General features: G+C 39.4%; 1 protein-coding gene across 9 annotated transcripts in view; it reads right to left on the bottom strand.

Annotated features, from left to right (window-relative positions):
- FUT8 (fucosyltransferase 8) overlaps nucleotides 1-23,720 on the bottom strand; it is a 331,756-nt gene extending 308,036 nt beyond the window's left edge. For 4 of the 9 annotated variants that reach the window (XM_022570336.3, XM_022570339.3, XM_022570338.3 and 1 more), the window contains exon 1: nucleotides 22,368-22,728. The gene's annotated coding sequence lies outside the window, so the exon portion shown is untranslated. Of the gene's footprint in view, nucleotides 1-22,367; nucleotides 22,742-23,622 lie in introns of those variants that run through there. The other 5 variants (XM_022570337.3, XM_089907845.1, XM_089907844.1 and 2 more) reach the window with 3 other exon arrangements.
- Nucleotides 23,721-24,361: the final 641 nt, after the last annotated feature.

Raw genomic sequence — 24,361 nt, 5'->3', positions numbered from 1 at the left:
ACTGGGGGGCAGGGGAGAGGAGGTGGTGGTGGTACTTTATGGCTACACATTATTTTTTGGAAATTATATCTCTTTCAATAGAAAATAAAATACCAGCAACTACACATAAATTCTTTTATATTCCAGTCTAAAAATTTTCTTTATAAGTAATTAAAATGTCAGAAACCATATATCTAGCATTTACAACTGCTTCTAATTGTAATTCTGTGTCTGTGAAAAAAATATAGCTGAAAATGTTGGAAGTAGAGACTTTCGGGATTTAAGAAGTGGGAAAGTGAAATGGTACCAAGAGTTCAACCACAGACCAGGAAGCAGGAGAATGGGAGGTACCTTAGGATGGAGGTGGGGGTGGGTAGTAGATTCAACTATAAGTAACAAAACAAAACAAAACAAATTAACTGCACCTTAAATAAACCAAAAGTTTATTTCTCTCTGACGTAAAATAATCTGAAAAAAAGGCAATCTAGGGCTGTTCTACCATGTCATCAACATACGGTATCCTTCCACTCTCCAGTCCACCATCCCTAAAGTACAGTCCATCCTCATGGTCTAAGTTGGAAGCTGCAGGGAAGAAGATAAAGGCACACCTCTCCTTTTAAATAAAACTTTGGGAAGTATCACATACTTCCACTTACCATTTATCAGAACTTCTTCACAAGGTTATAAACCTATCTGTAAAAGAACCTCAGAAACTTAGTCTGTCAGTCTTTCAGCAACTAGCACTATCTCGTGCTCACTAAATAGCTAGGTTTTGTTAACTTGAGAAAAAGACAATCTGACATAGTAGATCAAAGGCAAGAAAAGACAGATGAAATAGGAGATGTGAATGCAAATCTTCCTTCTCTAATCTAAGCTACAAAATAACTGGAATGAAATATTACTTACCTGAGAGAGAAGAAATGGAGAAAGAAGAGAAGGATCTTTAATTCTATTTCTTAGGCTATTTCTTTCTCCTCCTCATATTGCTATCAAAAAAACTCACCTGAAAAGTAACAAAAGTGTAAGCCAAAATAATTTGACTCAAAGTTGTAAAACCTCCTTACTATACAGAAGTAGAAACCAACTTGTTTAACAAACAGAAAACACCAAGGTAGAGAGAGAGTTTAAAACCAAACCAAAAAACAAAATCACACTATCACTCTTCTACAGTTAAGACTTTTAAGTTACTTCCCAGGTCCAGAAGCTCCACCCAAACTCCTCTTCATACCCACTCCATTGTTTGGTAAACCTCTCTCTTCGTATCCATAGAGCAGATCTAATATAATCTCCCTGGTTCTCCTGCGTTGCTGTTTTAAGGACTTTACTGTAGCTACCATAGACTCACAAGAAGAAATTACAAAGTTTAGAAATAGCTTATAAAATTATCTGGGATCTCAAATATTCTCACTTCACTGCACAGAACTAATGATGTCAACTAGTATTCAGTCACATATCTTCTTGTCTCAAACAAGCAAAGTGTATTTCTAAGTCCATAAACAGTTAATATATTTCAAAGAATCTTTCTTTAATACAGGCATGATACAGAGGTGGCAGTGGTGACAGTGGCAGTGGTGGGACCAAATTAAGACCTTTAGAGGCTCCAAGTACAGAAAATATAATAATATAATCCTCTACCTCCTCCCTACGAAATTCTAAACTAAGATTAAATTAGTCCAATAAATTCTTTTTTTCCCAATTACTACTTCCAAAATTTTTTTTTAATATTACGTGCTTTTAATTTTTTTTCAAATTATTTTTCCTTTGCTTTGTTGGTACCCTAAACATTTGTTGGATATGCCTTTTGGGTAATCAGCATAAGCAGTGGTAAGAGATAGAAGTAAAAGCCGCTGCAACTTGAGGAGGTCCACTCGGTGTCAGGTATTTTACACGCATTATTGATAATTCTTACCACACCATCTGCAAAAGGGAGAGATTATCAACCCTGTTTTGGTGATAAAGAAATGGCTTCAGAGAAGCTAGATAAGATGCCCAAGGTCACTCAGGCAGTAAATGGAGGAGCAGAGTATTTGAAACAGGACTTTCTGTCTCCTATGTCTGATCCATTAGACATATTTCCTGTAGGGCATTTCTTCAGAACCTGCTCCTGGACAAAATTTCATTTCAGGGAAACAATGAAGAATGATTTTTAAATGCATCATTTGATAGTACTCACATCTTCCGTGCAACCTAGTCACTGATAACCCTAGATGATGGCTATAAACATATAGCCAGGACTGTTGCATTGCACAACTCCATAGAGCACTTTTTTTTTAGTATGAATGGTGTCCTCTGTATTGTGCGATGTAGCAGCTATAACCCAATTGCTTGTCAAAGGCCTTGTCAAGGCCATTTACTGTACTGTTCTGGAAAAAAATGCAATCATTTTTTAAAAAGCAAATACACACCCTCAGAGTGTTAAAGAAATGTATTTTAAAGCACAAGAAAATATACTCAGTATCATGAGTCATTAGGAAAATGTAAATTAAAACCACAATGATAAAAATCTCCTAAAAGGGCTAAAAAAAAAAAAAAAACTAACAATACCAAGTGCTAGGATGAAGATCAACTGGAACTCACGTACGTTGTTGTTGGGAATACAAAACAGTACTGTCACTTTGGAAAATAGTTTGGCAGTCTCTCATAAAATTAAACATACACTTACCATATGATTCGGCAATCCCGCTCCTAGGTATTTATCCAAGTGAAATGAAAACTTACGTACATACAAAAAGTTATTCTCAAATGTTTACAGAAGCTTTATTCATAATTGCCAAAAATGAGAAACAACCCAAACATCTCTCAACAGATGAAGGGATAAACAATGTACATCCATACTTAGCAATGAAAAGGAACTATTAATACATGCAACAACATGAATCAATCTCAAAAACATTTTCTAAGTGAAAGAGGCTGACTCAAAAGTCTACATAACTATGATTCCATCTATATGACATTCTGAAAAAAGCAAAACACTGACCATAAAGAACACATCAGTGTTCACGGGGTTGGAGACAGAGGGAAGAGGCTAACTACAAAGGGGCAACAGGAGCTCTTGTGGTGGATACATATTCTATGCATTTATCAAAACCCAAAGAACTGTATTATCACAGTGTGAGTTTTAGTGCATGTAACTTTTTTAAGACTTCTACTTTTTAACACATGGAAAAATACAGGAAATATGCCAAATGAAGAAAAGAATAAAAAAGAAAGAAAAGGTTTTTAAAAACAACTATTCTAGAAATGGTTATCCTCTGGAGATAATATAGCTGCCTCCACTGAGGTGTGGAGATAAAATGTAAAATGCTTAACCCAAGGCTTACCACATAGTAGATTCTCAATTAACACTAGTTCCTTTCCCTTTCCCTGCTTCCCTCTCCTATGTATGCATTTCTCTTTCCCTGTGTCTCGTACTCCCTTCCTTTCCTCCTCCTCTCTAATGGCTATAGATGGTTTTTGCCTACTTCACATTCCTTCTCCCATTCCTCTGGTTTATAGGATTCCCATCCTTTGGGGAACTAATCCTCCCCCATTTTATGTGGTTCTGATGACAATGCCAATGACAATTCTCCACAGTGATTAACCCAAGGATGGGCCCCATTAGAGGCCTTCCTTCAGAAACTTAAGTTCTCAGTGGTCTGAGTCCACACATCTCTGCTATGAAAGAAGCCTTCTAACATAAGAAGATAATAAGACCAACACAAAGAAAGAAGTCAAGTCAGGAAATGGAGAGGATCCTGAAGACATCATTTAAATTTCTGGATCTGGTTGTTCCTGGACTGCTCCACCTCTGTTCTTCCTACTTCACAAAGCCAGAAAGTCATCTTGTTTTAACCATTTTAGAATTGTTGTTGTTTTTAATCCTTCCCATTTGAAAAGAACAAAACATTTTGTTTCCCTAAGGGAACAGAAATAGTAAATCATCTCTTTACTTGCTATGGCCTTCAGTTAATTTATTTTTAGTATTAGTGGCTATTAATATAGAGATATTACCAAGCCCTACTGTAGGGCAATCAAACATGTGTGGAAAGAGGCAAAAATAAAAGATAAAGCCAGAACTTCCCTGGTGGAGCAGTGGTTAAGAATCCGCCTGCCAATGCAGGGGACACAGGTTCAAGCCCTGGTCTGGGAAGATCCCACATGCCATGGAGCAACTAAGCCCATGTGCCACAACTACTAAGCCTGTGCTCTAGAGCCCACGAGCCACAACTACTGAGCCAGCATGCCTGGAGCCTGTGCTCTGCAACGAGAGAAGCCACTGCAATAAGAAGTCCACGTACCGCAACAAAGAGTAGCCCCCGCTCGCCATAACTAGAGAAAGCCCGTGCACAGCAACGAGGACCCAATGCAGCCAAAAATAAATTAATTATTTAAAATTTTAAAAAGATAAAGCCATATATAAGTACAGCTGACCCTTGAATGACATGCATGGGTTAATCCAAGTATAATTTATAGTCAGCCGTCCGTATCTGCGGTTCCTCCACATTCACAGATTCAATCAACCACAGACCTTATAGTACTGTAGCATTTACTACTGAAAAATATACAGGTATAAGTGGACCTGGACAGTTCCAACCTGAGTTGTTCAAGGGTCAACGGTAGACTGAAAATAGCTACCCATTAAAGATTTACATTCCAAGTGTCAGGAACATTAAAGACAGCCTTTAATGTAAATTTTAGTCTTTAGGTTTTAAGTCTTCAATGCAAATGGTGCTCACTTTTCACCCCTTCACATTTTTACCTCTACTCACTCAAAGTGAGGTAATACAGATACATGTTATTTTGTGTCACTCTGGTTTTAGATTGTTCCAATATCTGAAGAAAAGCAACAGCACATGCCAATAGGAAAAACACCCACATGCAGTAAGGATTAAAGCAGAAGTCTTATGAGTTGACAACATATGATAAACTTCTAGCAAGTCTTTCTTCAGTTTGCCTGCCTGGAATGTCCCTACTTATTCTTTGATGCTAAGCTTAAATGTCACTTCCTTTCAATACAGCCTTCCCCACCTATCACACCCTAGTAGAACTGCCTCTTCCTCCTCTCCCTCTATTATAGCAATTACAAAATTATAATTATTTATATGTTAGTAGTAATGAGAACCTAAACTTCTGTGGTTAAAAAAAAAAGAGGAAATAGAAAAGAGTTGATAAAGTAGAGAAACACTATAGTATTCACAGCTTGACAACTGAATGGATCTGATTGGGAACTCAAAGATAACTTCGAATTCAAGTTTGGAAAATGGAAGGGATAAGCCAACAATAAAGGAAGGAAAGTTAGAAAGAATAATACATTTTAGATGAAAGAAAATGAGCACATTGAGCTTGACTGAATAACAAACAAGTGGAGCTCTCAAGCTGGAAACTGAAGTTCAACATTTACTATATGGGTGGGAGCTGTCTGAAAGAGGTACTCACTGAAGATAACATTACAAGGAAAAAAGTCTAGATTAAGAAAAATGTATAAGGCAAGTACTTAATAAAGAAGTTGACCTTGTAAATGAAAAGAAAAGTTGCTAGAATATACAGGAGAACCAGGAGGACTACAAAGTTATAAGGAAAAGCAAGGAGGAAAAGGGATTCACAGCGTCAAATCTGAAGAATTAAAAAGCAAAAACTAATACTAAAAAAAGTCTCCATTGGGCAGTTCAGAAGGTCACTGGTAACAACAGAGAGAGTGATTTTACTGAAAAAGAAGGTAGAAAAGTTGAAATAGGCATATTGCTCTTTCTTTGGGCTGTGGGTAATACCAAAAAAGGCCGGGGATGGGAAGGGCAGGATGTGACAGAAAGAATAAGGAAGGGTGGTTTAGGGTTTGCTTTTTTGTTTTTTAGGCCAGTAAGGATGTTGTTAGGGGAGACTGAAATTAAAATGATAAAGGAGTGAACTAATGAACCTTATATTCTAAAGGGCAGCAGGGATAAAAAGTAGTCATGAAGTAGTCATGAAAGCCTAACGGACACATCCCTGACACCAAATGGTACAGAGGAGGTGAAACTGCACAATTTACAGATAAAGAAAAGCAAAGCTGAGGAAGCCTCTGTTTGATGGTCTTAACCTTCTTACACTTTTCAAAAAAAAAAAAAAAGTAAGTGAAATAACCTGCAAAGTCTGAGAGCAGTATGCTGTTGGGGGCTAGGAAAGAGGTAGAAAAGGGCTGATACAGCCCCTGTAGGAAGTCAAGCAGAAAAGAATTGTTAAAAAAATATAAGTAAGTATTTTGGAGCACCCTTTACAAGTTTTCTAAAACTTTTAAATTAATCATTTTTACTGCTTTAATGAGGTTCTAGTCTTGCTCTGATGCTTTGCTTAAATATCAAATTAGTATTTCATTGCTCAAGAAATCTATTTTCTTAAGGACAAGTATTTGAGAGAACTATATAAAGAACAAGAATTCTAAACCTAGAAATGGCTATACCTTCTGACAGTTGCTCACTTATTATTATTAAAAATTAAAATTACCTGGGAAAATATGAATGATGATCATCTTCAATATTTTGGAGCTTCAGAAGTTATAGAAAGAAGTGTCTCTTTCCTTTACACTGAAATTTTTCCAATTACATAATTCATATTTAGGTATTTTATATGTAGTACAACTTCAGTGGGACATTTAAAGTATACGGTATAGCATATATTCAAATGAATATTGTTGCCATAAAAACAGTCACCTTAGAAAGCTTTATTACTTATTCCTAGAATGCTGCCATTGCATAAAAAGCTTTGGGATTCAACTTTTGGAACTCCTTATCAGTCTTAACACAATCTTCATAATACTGTCAAAAGTGACAAATCTTCATTCATTTAATATAGGTTTGCTTTGGGGATATTTTTGGTGATAATTAGATGACTTATGGTATTTATTAAAAATACCATTCTGAGCAAAAAGTGTGACTATAAAGCATGAAACAAATTTTCTTATGCTGCTCTAATGACACCATCAGTAAAATATATTTATAGCTACATTCCCCTCCTTCACAGTGCCTGCTCTGTGGGTTACCACTCACATTCTAGTATGTTGGGTAAAAATAAAAGTTCAATCATTTTATAGCCATACTTCCTACTACTTATAGATGATATAAGAAGCTCTGATAGTTTCTAAGAGTCAAAATTATTGAATATTTGAAAGTAGTCACAGTACTCTTATTTTTTAATTTAGCTAGTTGTTATTCAATGCCCTATCTTTTATTATACTATACTGAAAATGCACATTACCCCCTTGGAATATACCTGATACCAGCTACTCAGTCAGTTGTCTATACCTGCTACACGTACATAAACACATGCACAAACATATTTTTTAATTCCCTGTATACATATTTTTTTCCTAATTTGTCACCTGAATATTATCTGTCAGCTTTGCCTCTAGATGAGCCCTAGGACTATCTTCCCAACAGTAGCCATACACTTCCTTCGGTTCTTCTTTGAAAAACACTCTAATCCCACTTGGCTGCCTTGAGCCCAACTTGGCTCAAACATAACTAAAGTTGCTCCACCCCACCTTCTACTTCCAAAACAAAAGAAATAACTAAAAAGCATAATTTTTTCCTATGTTCATAAGAAGCTTCGATCACTTTTAAAGCTCTACCTCTGACAATTATTCAACTCTGCCTTTATTCTCTTCAAAAGTCTTAATTATTAACTCAGCATTTAAGACTACCGCTATTCTCAAAGTTGTACACATGAACTAAGAAATGCCCAAGAAAAAGTTTAATCAGCCATCTTGATTTTTCAAGGCAATCTCAAATTTGCCATTGCTGAGTCATCTCTTCGACCATAAGCCTTGTTTTTGATTCAGAAAAAACATATGTTGACATAAAGTGCTTACACTTAAGGGGAAGAGTTAAGGTACATTCTAGGGAAAGGTCAGTGAATGTCTACCCAGGTGTGAAAACTGGAATAGAAGAAAATCAAAATAAATCACTTTATGGAGAAAGAAGCAGAGGCCCAGAGAGGACAAATGGCCTACCCAATTTACACATCTGGGTGGCAGAACCAACACTAGTATCCAAGTCTCCTGATTCCAAGTTCAAACCTTCTCTACTTTATCCATTCTTTCAAATTACTAAACAGGGCTATACTAAGTGAAAAGAGCCAGACACAAAAGATTACATATTGTATGATTCCATTAACGTCAAATTTCTAGAAACGGCAAAACTATAGAGACAAAATACAGACAAGGGGTTGCCTGGAGCTAGGGGTAGGAACACGGGTTGGGCAAACGGGCAAAAGGGAGCTTTCTGGAAGGTGAAAGTGTTCTAAAATTGGACTGTGATAACTGTTGTACAGCTGTATATATTTACAAAAACTTGTGAATTTTATGGTATATAAATTATACTTCAATAAAGCTATCCAAAAAATTACTATGAAATAACTCAGATTTTAGCTTTACATCTGTGGAGCTCTCAAAAAATTTTATGTCAAAAAGCATCACTAAAACACAAAGAAAACAGCCTTTTTTCCAAACTTCAGATCCTTTCCCTTCAGAATTTCCAAAAGTTAGGTACCTTACTTTCTAACCTTACATTTGCCATGGAAAGAGAAAGTGACAGGTACTATGCAAATATACACAGAAGAAATGTGCACGATTCTTGTGAAAATACTTTAGTTATTGATCACTATTTCCTTTTAGGTAGGATTCTGCATGGCTCTAAGTGAACCTCTGTAGACAGTTATAGAATAGAGGATGTGCTCTTTTATCTGTTATCTGACAAACTGCTCCAGAACAGAATTCTTTGGTGATTTCATTTTCATCATTATAATTTGTGCCATTATAAACACTAATAAGAGTCCTTTCATTAAGAGGAACCATTCCTAACTGCATATTAGCAAGTTTCTTTAGTTTATTGTTTGTACATCCTTATTAGGTATACATCTCTTCAAGCCTACTCAGCACAATGAGCATAGTCTTCATTTACTTACAAATTAAAAATAACATTACATCACTCATTCTATGAATGCTTTACACCTATAAGTATCAAGCTGATACTTCTACTGTTTGGACCTTAAAAATAAACAGTTTTAATTAGTGAAGGCCCAGATGTCTGTAATCACGTCAGAGGAAGCAGTCAGAATTACTCAGTAAACCTACATTTCTCATGGCTGAGCCTCATTTTACCAATGCTAAGGAAAGACCTTTTGGCCCAAGAGCTTCAATTACCACCCTCCTAAACCTTAGAGTTTCACTAAACTTTCTAAAAGAGAAAGAAAGGGGGTTACAGTCAAGATGGCAGCGGGGGAGGACTCACAGTTCGCCTCTCCCCACAACTAGGGCACCTGCCAGACGCTGGTGGGGGACCTCAACACCCAAGGAGACGGGACAAACCCCCAAGCGACCAGGTAGGACATGGGGGGACTGAGGGGGGAGAAGTGTAGGCCGGACAGGACCCGTGCCCCTGAGGGGTGGCTGGGAGGGGGGAGGGGTTCTAACACCTAGAAGGACCCTCAGCGGCTTGGAGGATCAGGGTGAGCGTGCCTATCATTTCTCCTGCCCAATCATTCCCAGGAAGCCTGTGGGGCTCCCAGGCCAGGTCCTCCGCCCTCCAAGGCCCCCCTCTGGGCCACGTTGGTCCTAGGGGTGTAGGAGGGAGGCAAGGGAAGAAGAGGAGAGACGGATTAGGGAGGGGCCCTCTGGGATCGGAGGATCAGGGGAGGTGCGGACGGCATTTCCCCTGCCCACTCGGGCCCCAGGAAGCCTGCTGGGCTCCGGGGCCTTGTCCCCTCCATTCTCTGGGGCCCCCTCCGGCCTCATGGGTTCTAGGGGCATGGGTGGGAGGGAGGAAGGGGGAAGAGTAGGAGAGGCGGACAGTGGGACCCTCCAGGGCCGGGGGATCAGGGGAAGTGCTGCAGGCGTTTCCCCCACCCACTCGGCCCCAGGTAGCCTGTTGGGCTTCTGGGTCTGGTCCCCTGCCTTTCGGGACCCCTCCAGCTACATGGGTCTTAGGGGCATAGGAGGGAGGGAGGGGGGGAAGAAGAAGAGAGGCCAACGGGGGGGTGCCCTCCGGATTGGAGGATCAGGTGGAAAAACACCTAGCATTTCCCCGCCCACTTGGGCCCAGTGAGCTGCTGGGGTCCTGGACCTGGTCCTCCACCCTCCAAGGCCAAAGGCACTCCTAGGCCCCTCCTGCTGCTTTGAGCCTAAGCCCCATCCCTCACAACCCTCAGAGCCTTTTCCGGCCCTGTGGGTCCTAAGCATAGGCCCCACCCACGCCTAAACCTCACCCCCGCCTAAGCCCCACGACCCACAGCCAAGGCCTTTTCGGGCTTTTTTTTTTTCTCCTCTTTTTTACTATTATGCCTCTGTTTAAAGCTTTTGCCTTGATCTTAGGGATATGGATGCTCAGATACTCCATCTGTTCCAGGATTCGATTAGATATATTTCAACTTTGTTAATAGTTTTGTGCGTCTCACACAAAGTATTAACTGTGCAACTGTGCCGTTTAAAAAAGAAAACGGAACATTGTTTCTACTACCATCCTCAAATATTAAGTTCTGTAAATTTATTATGTGCTATACAAAGTACTACCATACTCAAGATTTTTAAAGAGTGCTTCCTTGGTCCAGGTTTTCCTGGACTGTGGATTTCATAATTTTGTAATTCTGCCATGTTCGTTCCTTCTTGAGCTAGTCCTTTTTGTATGAGTCCCAATAAATATCTCATTATAACAAAAAAAAAAATTTCCAGTTGTTGTTTCATCTATATTTTTACTTTTTTATTCTTTCTAACATATCCGCTACTTTTCTAACCTTATTTTATTTTTTACTCTTTGTTATTGTTCTGCTCATTTTTCTTCTTTCCTTTCTTCTTTTTTTTTCTTTCCTTGCCACCCCACATGGCTTGTGGGATCTTGGTTCATGAGCCAGGGGTCAGGCTGGAGCTCCTGTGATGGGAGCTTCGAGTCTGAAGCACTGGACTAACAGAGAACCTCAGACCCCAGGGAATAGTCATAGGAGTGAGGTCTCCCAGAGGTCCTCACCTCAGCACCAAGACCCAGTTCCACTGAACAGCCTATGAACTCCAGTGCTGGAAGCCTCAGGCCAAACAACCAGTAAGACAGGAACATAAACCCACCCACCAAAAAAAAAAAAAAAAGAGAGACAGCAAAATAAAGGAGCAAGGTAAAAACCTACAAGACCAAATAAGTGAAGAGGAAATAGGCAATCTACCTGAAAAAGAATTCAGAGTAATGATAGTAAAGATGATTCAGAATCTCAGAAATAGAATGGAGGCACAGATTGAGAAAATACAAGAAATGTTTAACAAACATCTAGAAGAACTAAAGAACAAACAAACAGAGATGAACAGCATAGTAACAGAAATGAAAAATACACGAGAAGGAATCAATAACAATAACTGAGGCAGAAAATGAGTAAGTGAGCTGGAAGACAGAACAGTAGAAATAACTGCTGAGGAGCAGAATAAAGAAATAAGAATGAAAAGAATTGAAGACAATATTAGAGACCTCTGAGACAACACTAAACGCACCAACATTCAAATTATACGGGTCCCAGAAAAAGAGAAAAAGAAAGGATCTGAGAAAATATTTGAAGAGATTATAGTGGAAAACTTCCCCTAACATGGGAAAGGAAACAGTCACCCAAGTCCGGGAAACGCAGAGAGTCCCACACAGGATAAACCCCAGGAGAAACACACCACAAGACACATATTAATCAAACTAAGAAAAATTAAGTTCAAACAAAAAATATTAAAAGCAGCAAGGGAAAAGCAAAAAATAACATAGAAAGGAATCCCCATAGGGTGAATCAGCTGATTTTTCAGCAAAAACTTTGCAGGCCAGAAGTGAGTGGGAGGGTATACTTAACGTGATGAAAGAGAAAAACCCACAAGCAAGATTACTATACCCAGCAAGGATCTCATTCAGATTCAAAAGAGAAATCAAAAGCTTTACAGACAACCAAAAGCAAAGAGAATTCAGCACCACCAAACCAGCTTTACAGCAAATGCTAAAGGAACTTCTTTAGGCAGGAAACACAAGAGAAGAAAAAGACCCACAAAAACAAACCCAAAACAATCTTAAAAATGGTAATAAGAATATACATATCAATAATAACCTTGAATGTAAATGGATTAAATGATCCAACCAAAAGACACAGACTGGCTGAATGAATACAAAACCAAGACCCATATACGTGTTGTCTACAAGAGACCCACTTCAGACATAGGGACACATACAGAATGAAAGTGAAGGGATGGAGAATGATATTCCATGCAAATGGAAATCAAAAGAAAGCTGGAGTAGCTTTCTTTTACTCGTATCAGATAAAATAGACTTTAAAATAAAGACTGTTACAAGAGATAAGGAAGGACACTGCATAATGATCAAGGAATCAATCCAAGAAGACGTAACAATTATAAATATTTATGCACCCAACAAAGAAGTACCTCGATACATAAGGCAAATGCTAACAACCATAAAAGGGGAAATCAACAGAAACACAATAATAGTAGGGGACTTTAATACCCCACTTACACCAATGGACAGATCATCCAAACAGAAAATAAATAAGGAAACACAAGCTTTAAATGAAACAACAAACCAGACAGATTTAATATTTATAGGACATTCCACCCAAAAGTGGCAGAATACACTTTCTTCTCAAGTGCACATGGAACATTCTCCAGGACAGATCACATCTTGGGTCACAAATCAAGCCTCAGAAAATTTAAGAAAATTGAAATCATATCAAGCATCTTTTCTGAACACAATGCTATAAGACTGGAAATCAATTACAGGAAAAAAAAACTGTAAAAAACACAAATACATGGAGGCTAAATAGTGCACTATTAAATAACGAAGAGATCACTGAAGAAATCAAAGAAGAAATAAAACAATACATACAAACAAATGACAATGAAAACACAATGACCCAAAACCTATGGGACACAGCAAAATCAGTTCTAAGAGGGAAGTTTATGGCAATTCAATCTCACCTCAAGAAACAAGAAATATCTCAAATAAACAATCTAACCTTACACCTAAAGCAACTAGAGAAAGAAGAACAAAGAAAACCCAAGTCAGTAGAAGGAAAGAAATCATAAAGATCAGAGCAGAAATAAATGAAATAGAAATGAAGAAAACAATAGCAAAGATCAATAAAGCTAAAAGTTGGTTCTTTGAAAAGATAAACAAAACTGATAAACATTTAGCCACACTCATCAAGAAAAAAAGGGAGAGGACGCAAATCAATAAAATAGACATGAAAACGGAGAAATCACAAGTGACACCGCATAAATACAAAGGATTATAAGAGACTACTACAAACAACTATATGCCAATAAAATGGACAACCACAAAGAAATGGACAAATTCTTGGAAAGGTACAACTTTCCAAGACTGAACCAAGAAGAATTAGAAAATATAAACAGACCTATCACAAGTAATGAAATTAAAACTGTAATTAAAAATCTTCCAACAAACAAAAGTCCAGGACCAAATGGCTTCACAGGCGAATTCTATCAAACATTTAGAGAAGAGCTAACACCTATCCTCACTCTTCCCAAAAAGTGCAGAGGGAGGAACACTGCAAAATTCGTTCTACAAAGCCACTATCACCCTGATACCAAAACCAGAAAAAGATATCACAAAAAAAGAAAATTATAGACAAGTATCACTCATGAACGTAGATGCAAAAATCCTGAACAAAATACTAGCAAACAGAATCTGACAACATATTAAAAGGATCATACACCATGATCAAGTGGGATTTATCCCAGGAATGCAAGGATTCATCAGTATACACAAATCAATCAATGTGAAACACCATATTAACAAATTAAGGAATAAAAACCGTATGATCATCTCAATAGACTCAGAAAAAGCTTTTGACAAAATTCAACACCCATTTATGATAAAAACTCTCCAGAAAATGGGCAGAGAGGGAACCTACCTCAACATAATAAAGGCCATATATGACAAACCCACAGGAAACATTATACTCAGTGGTGAAAAACTGAAAGCACTTCCTCTAAGATCAAGAACAAGACAAGGATGTCCACTCTCGCCACTCTTACTCAACAAAGTTTTGGAAGTCCTAGCGACAGCAATCAGAGAAGAAAAAGAAATAAAAGGAATACAAATTGGAAAGAAGAAGTAAAACTGTCACTGTTTGCAGATGATAGGATACTATACATAGAAAATCCTAAAGATGCCACCAGAAAACTACCAGAATTAATCAATTAATTTCCTAAGGTTGCAGGATACAAAATTAATGCACAGAAATCTCTGGCATTCCTATACACTAGCAATGAAAAATCAGAAGGAGAAATTAAGGAAACAATCCCATTTATCATCACAACAAAAGAATAAAATACCTAGGAATAAATCTACCTAAGGAGGTAAAAGACTTGTACTCAGAAAACTATAAAATGTGTTTCATCAGAAATCAAAGATGACATTAACAGATGGAGAAATATACCATGTTCTTGGACTGGAAGAATCAGTATTGTGAAAAAGACTATACTACCCAAAGCAATCTACAGGTTCAATGCAATCCCTATCAAATTACCAATGGCAGTTTGTACAGATCTAGAACAAAAAAATTTATAATTTGTATGGAAACACAAAAGACCCTGAATAGCCAAAGCATTCTTGAGAAAGAAAAATGGAGCTGGAGGAATCAGGGTCCCCGACTTCAAACTATACTACAAAGCTACAGTAATCAACACATTATGGTGCTAGCACAAAAACAGAAATATAGATCAGTGGTACAGGATAGAAAGCCCAGAGGTAAATCCACGCACATATGGTCACCTAATTTATGACAAAGGAGGCAAAAACATACAGTGGAGAAAAGACAGCCCCTTCAATAAGTGGTGCTGGGAAAACTAGACAGCTACATGTAAAAGAATGAAATTAGAACACTCCCTAACACCAGACACAAAAATAAACTCAAAATGGATTAAAGACCTAAATGTAAGACTGGACACTATAAATCTCTTAGAGGAAAAACACTCTTTGACATAAACCACTGCAAGATCTTTTTTGACCCACCTCCTAGAGTAATGGAAGTAAAAACAAAAATAAACAAATGGGACCTAATGAAACTTAAAAGCTTTTGCACAGCAAAGGAAATCATAAACAAGACAAAAAGACAACCCTCAGAATGGGAGAAAATGTTTGCAAACGAAGCAACGGACAAAGGATTAGTCTCCAAAATATACAAACAGCTCATGCAGTTCAATATCAAAAAAACAAAAAACCCAATTAAAAAATGGGCGGAAGACCTAAATAGACATTTCTCCAAAGAAGACATACAGATGGCCAAGATGCATATGAAAAGATGCTCAACTTCACTAATTATTAGAGAAATGTAAATCAAAACAACAATGAGGTATCACCTCACACCATCATCAAACAATCTACAAACAATAAATGCTGGAGAGGGTGTGGAGAAAAGGGAACCCTTTTGCATTGTTGGTGGGACTGTAAATTGATACAGCCACTATGGAGAACAGTATGGAGGTTCCTTAAAAACCTAAAAATAGAATAACCATATGACCCAGCAATCCCACTACTTGGTATATACCCTGAGAAAACCATAATTCAAAAGGACACATGGGGGTTCCCTGGTGGTGCAGTGGTTGGGAGTCCACCTGCCGATGCAGGGGACACAGGTTCATGCCCTGGTCCGGGAGCATCCCACATGCCGCGGAGCAGCTGGGCCCATAAGCCATGGCCGCTAAGCCTGCGCGTCCGGAGCCTGTGCTCCACAACGGGAGAAGCCACAACAGTGAGAGGTCCACATACCACAAAAAAAAAAAAAAGAAAAAGAAAAGGACACATGCACCCCAGTGTTCACTGCAGCACTATTTACAATAGCTGGGACATGGAGACAGCTTAAACGTCCAATGATAGATGAATGGATAAAGAAGATGTGGTACATATATATACAATGGAATATTACTCAGCCATAAAAAGAAACGAAATTGGGTCATTTTAGAGATATGTATGGACTTACAGAGTCTGTCATACAGAGTGAAGTAAGTCAGAAAGAGAAAAACAAATATCATATATTAACACATATACGTGGAATCTAGAAAAATGGTACAGATGAACCTATTTGTAGGGCAGGAATAGACACGTAGAGAACGGACGTGTGGACACAGGGTGGGCAAGGGGAGGGTGGGACGAATTGGGAAATTAGGTTTGACATAAATACACTACCATGTGTAAAACAGATAGCTAGTGGGAACCTGCTTGTATAGCACAGGGAGCTCAGCTCAGTGCTCTGTGATGACCTAGATGGGTGGGATGGGGGGGTGGGAAAGAGGTTCAAGATGGAGGGGATATAGGTATACAAATAGCTGATTCACTTCATTGTACAACAGAAACTAACACAACATTGTAAAGCAATTTTACTCCAATAATATATATATACACACACACACACATATACAATAAATAAATAAGGAAGAAAAATCTGAAACTTATAAAAAGAAAACAAAATATTTAGCCTGGCTTAGCTCTAATTTTAAAGAACAGATTTTCTCAAAATTACAATCTTTTGCCATTTGGTAACTGACTGAATTAAGTAGTTATTCACAAAACTCAAGACACACAAAAAATAACAATCTCTAGTGAATACATCTCTTTCAGGTATAAGTACAATTCCATGTGTTAAAGAAATCGAATCAGTCAGATCTCTAATGATTAGGGCCCTAATTATCAAACATACACTTTCTCCTTATGAACTTTCCACAATAACTGGCTTAAATCTGCTAAAACTACTGCCATGAATGGAGAACACTGCTGTCCATTTTAGTTTCAGAGCTGGTTCTCTTCAATGGACACAGGTTTTTATTGTTTGGGGCCGTTTTTGGTTTTTTTTTACATTATATTATTGCAATGAGGGACACGAAGAAGGTGAAGAGATATTCTAAAAACAATTCCTTGTATTCAGAAACTCCATAGATGAAGACAGAAATAGCAGAGGAGGCATGAGACTGCATTCCAAGAAACTGGAAGAAGGGATTACCATATACTAACAGTAGGCAGAACAATAATGTGACTGATACAGGACCCTTAACAATGAACCAAAATCTCCCATACCCCTTTTTATACAGTTACAAAATCATTTTTAATAAATAATATTGAACCCCACATCAACTGAACTTCAAGTCTCTTGCCTACTGCTGCAAAAGAAAATGAAATCATTATAATAAACTTATTGTAACATAAAAGGTAATGTTGTACTAGGAAATGTTCTATGAACTCTAAGGAAACAAAAACCCTACAAAGATGGTAAACTCCCACATTTTCCACCACTGTTGGGAGAGGAAAGACAACAAACAGGGAGAAGAAGGAAGTGGATGGAGAGGAAAAAACTGAAGAAATCTCCCTCAACTCCAAATAAGGCAGGCTCATCAACCAGTACACCCCCTCTCTCAACCCCCCTCCCTTCACTGACTGTCCCAAAGCTACAAACTATATTTTTCCACCTTTACTACTTTATCAAGATATTACAACAAATTATATTTTAAAAATTATACAAGTGATTTTAGAAACTAGATTATGGAACGTTAGTATGCTTTACAGTTTGATGGTTTGTAAATATCATTTTTTACTACAGGCAAATTTACTCTGGCTCTAGGTATTAATGGCATATTAAATGGCATTTATCTCATCTAAGGGATATAATGTAAATAACCAGCCATAAATTAGTATAAATTTAAAACTCATTCATGGTTCATTAACAGTCTTAAATGAATATTTACAGACACAAAACAGGTTCATTTTAGTTGTATATTTGAGGTAAATCAAATATAACAATCTCCCATTTCCACTTTACTTTTGTTCATTTATAATCAGAAAGTTACAGCATTTAAAGTTCATATCATGTAATGCTTCTCATAACTCAGATTGTAAAATAAACATGACCTTAATTTCCCATTTACATCTAAATCTAAGATTAGTATCAACACTTTATTTATTTTGTAATGTGAACTTTATTTACACTAACCAGTCATAGAGACTGTGACAAGTAGAAATGCTAAGTCTGATCTTCTTAACATAAATGTTAAGTCACGTTTACTCAGTTTATCCCTGAATCAGTTTAATTTAAAAAAAAACCCAAGTTCTAAGATATAACAAATATAGGGAGCATTTCAGTAGTGATCTTCAAAGTTTTATTCCAGTGCTTTAATGAAGAGGTTATATTACAGACCAGTGCAAAAGAGAATGACAGCAAAGGCAAGTTTGAACTACATCTGTACCAGCCTTATATTGATATAATTTGTCAAGTTTTTAAAAAACTTAAAATTCAAAACACATTTCCCCTTTGCATGTCATTTTCTCACACAAAAACTATCACAAAAGATATTTTTAAAAAGTAGTAAATCAGTGTGGTATTGGGTTTTAGCAAATAAAGTCTATTTTTTAAAAAAAGTAAATGAAATTAACCCTATAGCTCTACTTTCTGTAAAGAGTATGAATAACTCTTACATTGAAATACATGGCATAAACCCCTTGGGCCCTTATGTGCTCTTCCTCCATTAATAGGAAAATCTACAGTATTGTATAGTCTAAGCTATGTGTTTAGAATATTGTACAGATTGATATAAAGTCATTTAATCAAGGAAGAAAAAGCTATGCCAAGTGAATGATATGATTCATTTTATTGGTTTGAATTCCTAATTACTCCAAGGAGAAAACTGTGGGATGATGGAGGGTGGCTGGAGAAGGGGAGATGTAGGCAGGAGAGTAGAATGTAGAGAGAAAGGAAGGTTGAGACTTGAGACTGATCTGTTTATATATATATATATATATATATATACACACATATATATATATACACATATATATACATATATATATATCTTAAATGCATACACATCCCCATATAACATTCTTCTGTTCGGAATTTTAAAAGGGTTTTGTTTTTAAATCAGTTGTAAACATCTCTTACTTTTAAACATGTTTTTCTCATTATAACAAACTACAATTTAATAACAATTCAAACTGCAAAACCATATACTATTTGGTACAGAAATATAAGCCAGAGAATCAAGAGGAGAAACAAGGGAAATCTTGTAGCAGTCCTCTAAATCCTACACCTACTATACTACAGTTGACTGCAGAAGACTGGAAGTTGATGTTTCATCTGAAAAGTACCAATAGGACCAGTACTGAAGCAGAGTAGAAAATTACTATAAAAGCAATACTTCTGGTTTCAGAGTTGTTTAGAATCTTAGTTCTGTTTTATTTTTAAGTAAAGAAACTTGTTTACATGTTTATTTTTATATTTACTCTTATGATTATGAAATGAAAACACTTTCTTTTGCTTTTATAAATGTGCTATAATATGAAATGGGTGCGTTCACCATTTAATTAAACCAAGAGATTTACTAAATTCACTTTATAGTAAATCAAAAATAATCATTAAAGAAATGAAAAAAGATATAAAAATATTCTAGAATGTCTTATAAAACTGATTAATTTACAGCATTAACCCCTTAAATATAGTAAACACCTTACTATTCTGTATCTTACAGATATTTTAATTTTTTTCAAAGAATCTATTTTTTATTTTAGCAGCATTGAAATTCTATTTACACAATGAAGAGCAATGGAGGACAACCAACCAAACCACTACCCTCAGAAAACTAAATATTCTATTGATTTTAATATACACACTATCAATTCTACCCTTGAATTTGAAGAATATGTGAACTGTGAGAAGTAAAATCAAAACCTAACTGATTACGGTTCAGAAAACTAAATAAAGTGCCATAGATCAAAAAATAACTGCTTCATATTCAAAGGCACAAGTTCAACTTCACAGATCGTCTGGACTCACTGCATTATACTGCAGGAGAGAGAGGTTAAGAAGTGACCTTGGGATCCTGCTCTCCAGATGTCTGAGGGACCCATTTCTTTATTAAAAGTATCTCTACTTTTGATAAATACCTAGCTTACTACACACTTGATGTCTTTGCTCTTATAAGACTCTACTTGAAGCTCTTTTGAAATTTTAGGACTGTAGATATTATAAAGAAAAAATTTAAGAAGATGCAACATGCACAAAGGGTCAACATATACTCCTTCCTTTCTGATGCAATGCACAAGAAGGTTAAGAAACTACTATCATACACCCTTAAGTTTAGGGACATATTTTCAGAGATTTTAAATCAGAAATTCAATAAACGTTACGCATTTACTTCCAATTATTTCAGATCATGAAAGAAATTTTTAACTAATTTGTAATATACTATATATATATATATATATATACTCCACAAATAACGATCTACAGACATACATCCATATAAGAATTCCCTTATTCTTTTAACTAAAAATTAAGTTTATGTTTCTTCTGGTCATAAAAATCCAGTTTGGGGTGTTTTAAAAGTTCAAACATATACTAAGCCACGCTTTGCTTTGGCACTAGCTCCCCCTCCAGACCAACCTACTGATATAACTGCACTTAAAAAAACAAACAAGTAAGAAACACAAGTTTTCCCAAGCCACTAGCAATTTCAAAATTCACCACTTTTAAAGACACTCCAATTCCTTAAAATAACTAGTTAAAATTTATAACCAAATGCTGCAGAATGTAATCAGAGGTACTGTTTTTTCAATTCCATATGTCTCAAATAAAACTGACTTGTAGGGAAACAACTTCAAGTGACTATTTCAATTTAAGAACATCCTAAAGTACAATCTATATGATGCTATATTTTATGGAAATTATTTTGATCACTAGCCTAATAAACCACAACATACTCTTCATGTTAACTCACTACTTGATCAAAGACACATTTTGCATGTTTCTGCAATCTATGCAACTTTCATTCCAGCTGTTCAGCAATTCAAGAATTCTCAGTTTATAAAGCAGGAAAAGAAAATTCATGCCTCCAAACCATCCTTCTATGTTCCTTAAATCCTATTCATTTCTAACTCCCTGCATTTTTACATATTAAGCTGTAAAATCACAATTTCAAATGTTTGAATTCCCACCCTATCCCTACTATTGTAGCAGTTATAAATCAAGTAATTAAGACTTTCTATATACACTTTATGATATATTTCACAAGGCTAGCAATGTATGCAGCCTTATTATACGGCATAGGATTTTAGGTTAATTTTAAGTTATTTTGAAGAAGAGAGAATACAGCTTATACTTCAGTATAACTCTATAGTGCTGCAAATTTCTCTCCTAAAATGTTTCCTATATGATGCACCCTTTAAAAGAAGTATGCATAAAGACAAAATTTAATCAAAAAAAATAAATATGCACTTAACCCCAAGAATAACAGGGGAAAAAGAAACTATAATTAAACCTTGCCTGCAGTTTCTAAAGAGAGCCAAGCCAAAGTTCAATCAGTTACTTGTGATGAGTTTAATTGTAAACTGATAGAAAACTTTTGTCGAAATTTGGTCTGCGTTCCCTTGAGGTTTGTGGTTTCTTTAGGAGGTTCTGGCTTTCCCAGGTCCACTTTCTTTAGTTGGCTTAAGTCAACTGTAAATTAATTCAAACATGGGAAGAAGAAACAACACCCCTCCCTGCCTCTATCCAAGGCCTCAATTAAAAGTAATATACAGCAAAACGCTAAAGCTCACCAGGGATAAATTTTAACCATGACACTGCCATTTAACTTAAGAAATACACTGCATCTCCGACGTTCTGGGGGCTGAGGATTGCAAACCCCACTGTGAGTGAAAAACAGGTGCTGCACACGACAGCCCACTCACTCTTGCAGGGCAAACCTTTAACTAATAAATAGGGACTCACTTAACCTTCCCAAATAAGTTTGGATACTCTAAAGCCGCAAACTCATCATTTCCACATCAAACGGGGGTGCAGCGGCACTCACACCGTGCACTGCACTGGCACTGGCCCCTCGCCGGGAGCGGATCTTTGCACGGGTCCACTCCCCGATTTCCAGCCGGAGAACCACTCACGAAAGCCCCTAACGCACAGGAATGCTCTTCCCCACTGTCTGTAACAACATGGAGCGAGTTGCTGGCGAAAGGGTAGGTAGGTGTATTGGAGAGAAGAGGGACACCTCCCACCCCCGCCCCCATCCCTTCTCCTCTCCTCGGCTTCGGCTCCTTCCCTAACCAAGGATGCGCGACGCCGGGGGCAGCCGCCGCGCCGCTCCACGCCCCGGCCGGGGCGGCAGGCGCCCCTAGTCCCCTGCCCGCGCCCCCCGGGCAGCGCAAAGGCACCCACCAGAGGGTCCCGGGGGCTCCCTCCCCACTTTCCCCGGAGCCGCTGGATAAGCAGCAGCAGTGGCAGCAACAGGCCCGGGGGTTGCCTGGGGAAAAAGAGCAGCGACGGCCGTCAGGCACCTCCCCAGAGCCTCCTGAGATCCCGCGCTTGCCCAGCCCCAGACCCCAAGACGTGCGGGGCCCGGCTCCCAAACGCCCCCTTACCCGAGGCGGGAGCAGAGGCGGTCTCCGCAGTTCCCCAGTCGCCGCCGCCGCCGCCGCCGCCGCCGCTACAGCCCTCAGCCGCAGCTGCCCCGCGTTGGGGTAATGGGAGGGGTGGCTGGGTGGAGGATGCTATTCCCTACTGAAGGGAGAGGAAGAAACGGAAACAGGAACCGCCGCCGCCGCCGCCGCCGCCGCCGCTGCTTAACGGAGCCTTAGGCGCCACTGACTGAGGGAGAGCGCGAGGCGGCGCGAGCCAAGCAGTCGCTGACAGCGCGAGACCGAGCGTGAGCCGGGTCCCGGGCGCGCGACCCCGAGCAACGCCGGCCCCATTCCGCAAGGAGAGGAAGGGGACGGGTCGGCCGGGGGCTGGGAGGGGGCGGCGGCGGGCGGGGGCCTGGAGCGGAGGGAAACCGGCTACTCCGGTCGGCCGGAGATAACACGCGCACGCGCCGGAGCTGCTCTGACAACGAGCGCAGGCGGGGAAACCTCGGCTAGCGCAAGCGTGCGCGCGCGAATGGGGGCGCGCGCCCCTCAGCGTTCCAGGCTTCTAGGAGAAGGCGCGCATGCGCTGGCCGCTGCCACCTACGGGGACCCCGGCATGTGCCAGGGCTTCTCCCTGCCCCCTTCTCGCCGCGCCCGTTGATAACGTAGTCGCAGCATCCACCGCCCGGCTGAGTTGCGGGCTACAGCGGGAGCCGGAGACTTCCAGCAGGGCAGCAGCTGTGCGCGCGGGCGCCGGCTCCGACACGAGCGTAGGCCGCCCTCTACCGCCTGAAGGCCGGAGGCTAAAGGGGGCGCGAGTGGAGCCGGGGTCTCCACTCCAGGGAGCGCCACCTCCGGGGAATGCCCGCCGGGAAACGGACTGGCCCGTGCCAGTTCAGCCCGCGGCCCTAAGGAGCACTGGTATTGGAGATCTGGAGCAGGCTCCTTGCTACTTTTCAGGAGTGATCGCTGCTGCTCAGCCCCTGCAGCCCAGGTCTGGCCGCTCCGCTGCAGCTTGCAGCACGATCATAGAATGGCATCGCAGCCACATGCGACTAGCGAAGCCCTGTTTTATCTTGTGAGAGCTGGTCTTCCACATTCACCCCGACAGAAAGACCCACCCCCCCACCGCCGCCACGAGGGCCCGAGTTCGGTGCCTGGCCTCTCCCCCGACCCACGGCTGCAACAGCCCCTCCGAAGCGGAAGTTTATTCAGTACGGGAAGGAGAACATGGGGCGGGGGGGAGGGGGCTTTTCCCTAGGATGCTTCCTACCGCTCGGACTCGGGAAATTCCTGGCGCCCGCGATGCAGAGCAGTGGGCCGAAGAGCTAGACCAGTCAAGCCCAGACGGCGAGCTGAGCCGGAGGACCTGATCGCGCAACCCAGGCACACAAAGTAGTCGCGGGCCGAGGGGAGTGCCATGGAGGCCAATCAGAGACGCGCGCCGCGTGAGTGGAGTGCGAGCCGGCCAATCAGAGGGTGGGAGGATGAGCTTCCCGTACCGAACTCTTCCCTGTAGCCTGCGGACCCAGATCCCAAGCCTGGGGTGCAATACCTTGGGAAAGGAAATGGTGCCCTAAAGACAAAAAAATTATTTCTCTAGACTTGGGTGTTTTTAAGTAAATGCCTTAGGTACTTATCCCAGAGCAAAGAGCGGCGGCTTTTTACATGCCGAGTATGAACGGATCACAGAAAAGAGACTTAAGAGGCAGTGGTCTGCCAAGATTGCAATCTGCCTAAAAACACTAATAAATTTACATTTACTGACACCTTTTTATAGGCCAGAAACTGTATTACAGAAATACAAATAAGATGCTGCTGATTCAAAGAAGAAAAAAGTTCCTGTCCTCAAGAAGTTCAGTTTCCTCTGAAAGAGGTTTGCTGTACCTTATGACTGGTATTTATCCTCAGACCTTTAAACAAAAAGCTGTCAGCGAAGTGGTAGTTTCCAGTCATTTTATGATTGTTATCTCCCTGTAAGAAGAGAAATTTGGGAGAAAAGTAGACTGACT

Source organism: Delphinapterus leucas, chromosome 2, assembly GCF_059928025.1.
Source record: "Delphinapterus leucas isolate spDelLeu-1000000601 "Yukka" chromosome 2, BTC_Dleu_Yukka2, whole genome shotgun sequence".
In the NCBI taxonomy this organism is placed as follows: Eukaryota; Metazoa; Chordata; class Mammalia; order Artiodactyla; family Monodontidae; genus Delphinapterus; species Delphinapterus leucas.
Note: the sequence above shows the minus strand (reverse complement) of the source record. Positions and strands in the feature narration are given on the sequence as shown.